The 2,535-nt window shown below is 42.5% G+C and overlaps 1 pseudogene; it reads right to left on the bottom strand.

Moving 5' to 3' along the window:
* Positions 1-489: 489 nt before the first annotated feature.
* LOC121492709 lies at positions 490-2,254 on the bottom strand (annotated as a pseudogene).
* Positions 2,255-2,535: the final 281 nt, after the last annotated feature.

The following is a 2,535-nucleotide window of genomic DNA, read 5'->3' as shown; positions in this document are numbered from 1 at the left end:
ACTGTACAAAATAGCAATCCCATGCTTCGGTACTTAAGAGAGCTGGAAATGTACGTTTATACTGATGTGTATGTGAATATTCATAGCTGCTTTATTCAGAATGACTCAAAGCTGCAAATAACCCATATGTCCATCTACTAGTAAATGAAAAAACAAATTGTGTCTCAACACATATATACCAGGTGCACCTGGGTGGTTCAATTGGGTAAACGTCTGCCATTGGCTCAGGTCATATTCTCCAGGTCCTGGAATTGAGCCCCATATTGGGCTTCTTGATCAGCAGGAAGGATCTCTCTCTCCCTCTGCCCCTCTCCTCATTTGTGCTCTCTCTTGCTCTCAAATGAATAAATAATTAAAAAGAAAAACAGATAAACCAGAAGTGCATTTCCTATTTTTTTTCTTTACCAAGCAATATGGAATCTTTATTTTTAACATAATTTCTGTACATCTGGAGCATGAGAGTAATCCTTTTACTAATGGAACTGATTACTAGAATAAACGATGACAAAACCAAACTGGCATTTGATGTGAATCCACAGGACTTTAAGTTTCAAATCCAGCCAAGAAGTTTGTTACAATCTCTTTCAGCTTAGCATCTGACTGTTCTGAGATCTTTCCATCGGTCCTTATATTGTCCAAGAAGGCTTGGTGCTGGCTGATAACACGAGCCAAGAAAGCATGCTCAAACTTTGTGATCTTGCTGGGCTCCAATTTATCAAGATATCCTCTTACACCAGCATAAATAACAGCCACTTGTTCTTCAATAGCCATGGAAAATACTGTCCTTGCTTCAGCAATTCAGTCAATCTCACGCCACGACTCAGGGGTTGTTGAGTGGCAGCATCAAGGTCAGAACCAAACTGGACAAAAGCTGCAATCTCGCGATACTGAGCCAATTCCAGCTTCATGGCACCTGCCACCTGCCTCATGGCCCTGGTTTTGGCAGCAGATCCAACACAGGACACAGACAAACTGACGTTAATGGCAGGGCGGATACCTTTGTAGAACAATTCTGTTCCCAAGAAGATCTGTCCATCAGTGATGGAAATGACATCTGTTGGAATGTAAGCATTCACATCACCAGTTTGTGTTTCTATGACTGGTAAAGCAGTCAAGGAGCCACCACCAAAAGAATTGTTCATTTTGCCTGCTCTCTCTAGCAGATGGGAATGTAGGTAGAACACATCACCCGGATAGGCCTCATGACCGGGGGGCCGGCGGAGCAGCAGAGACATCTGACGATAAGCAACAGCCTGTCTGGATAAGTCATCGTAGATGATCAAAGCTGTTTGCCATGATCTCTAAAATATTCTCCACCCCCCTCCAGAATAAAGAGTCAGGCACTGAAGTGGAGCAGCATCAGAAGCAGTAGCTGACACCACAATGGTGAACTTCATGGCATCTGCATCTGTAAGTCTCTTCACCAACTGGGCAACTGTAGATCTCTTCTGACCAATAGCGACATAGATACAGTATAGCTTCTTCTTTTCATCAGTCCCGTCATTGAAACATTTCTGATTAATGATTGTGTCAATAGCAATTGACGTTTTTCCAGTTTGCCGGTCATCAATAATCAGCTCACGCTGACCACGACCAATTGGCACCACGGCCTTAATTGGTTTCGCGTGCAGTTTCAAGGAATGATCCCAGGGACTTTCAGGCCAACTCGCCTATGGATCTTGGAACCAACTGGACCCTTTCCATAAATGGCATTGTCAAGGGCATCTACAACACGGCTCAACAGCTCCTTGCCAACTGGAACGTCCACAGTGGCTCCTGTTCTTTACATGATATATCCTTCCTTAATTAGCTTATCATTTCCAAACATGACAACACCAATGTTGTCAGGTTCCAAGTTCAAAGACATACCCTTGAAGCCTGAAGAAGACTCCACCATTTCTTCAGCCTTAACATTCCTCAGCCCATGTACACAGGCAATATCATCACCAATGCTTAGGACACAGCCAGTCTCTTCAAGGTCAACAGAGGTATCAGCTCCAAGAATACACTCTTCAAGGATAGAGAACACTTCGGCAGTGCCAGTCTTCTGAAGACGAGTGGTAGAGGCATGGAGGTTCCTTGCAGCAATGAAGGATGATCCCAAAGCATTTTTGGAGACCAGCCCGGCCCACCGAGGGAGGGTGCAAGCCACATGCTTGCTGCATGGACAGCATCTCTGCAGTCTCTCTTCGGGGGGTTCCTCTGCAGCCGCAGCCTCCGGACTGACTGGGACAAAATGGCTGAGTGGCCGCATTTCCTAATTTTTAATTTTCAATTTGTGTTTTAATTTTTTAAGAACTCATTGTTTTTCTCATCAATCTTAATACAAAATATGGTACCTATTACACATACTTACAATGTTAATTTAACCCTATAAATAATAATATATTATGTAATAGATAATGATATATTTGTATTATAGTAGGTATATTATACATCAAACATATTGTTAATTTGTCTCTAAAAGATTCTTTTTTTTTAAAAAGATTTATTTATTCACGAGAGTCACAGAGAGAGAGAGAGAGAGAGAGAGAG

This window comes from Vulpes lagopus, chromosome 6, assembly GCF_018345385.1.
Source record: "Vulpes lagopus strain Blue_001 chromosome 6, ASM1834538v1, whole genome shotgun sequence".
Taxonomy (NCBI): Eukaryota; Metazoa; Chordata; class Mammalia; order Carnivora; family Canidae; genus Vulpes; species Vulpes lagopus.
This window is presented reverse-complemented; position numbering and strand designations above follow the sequence as displayed.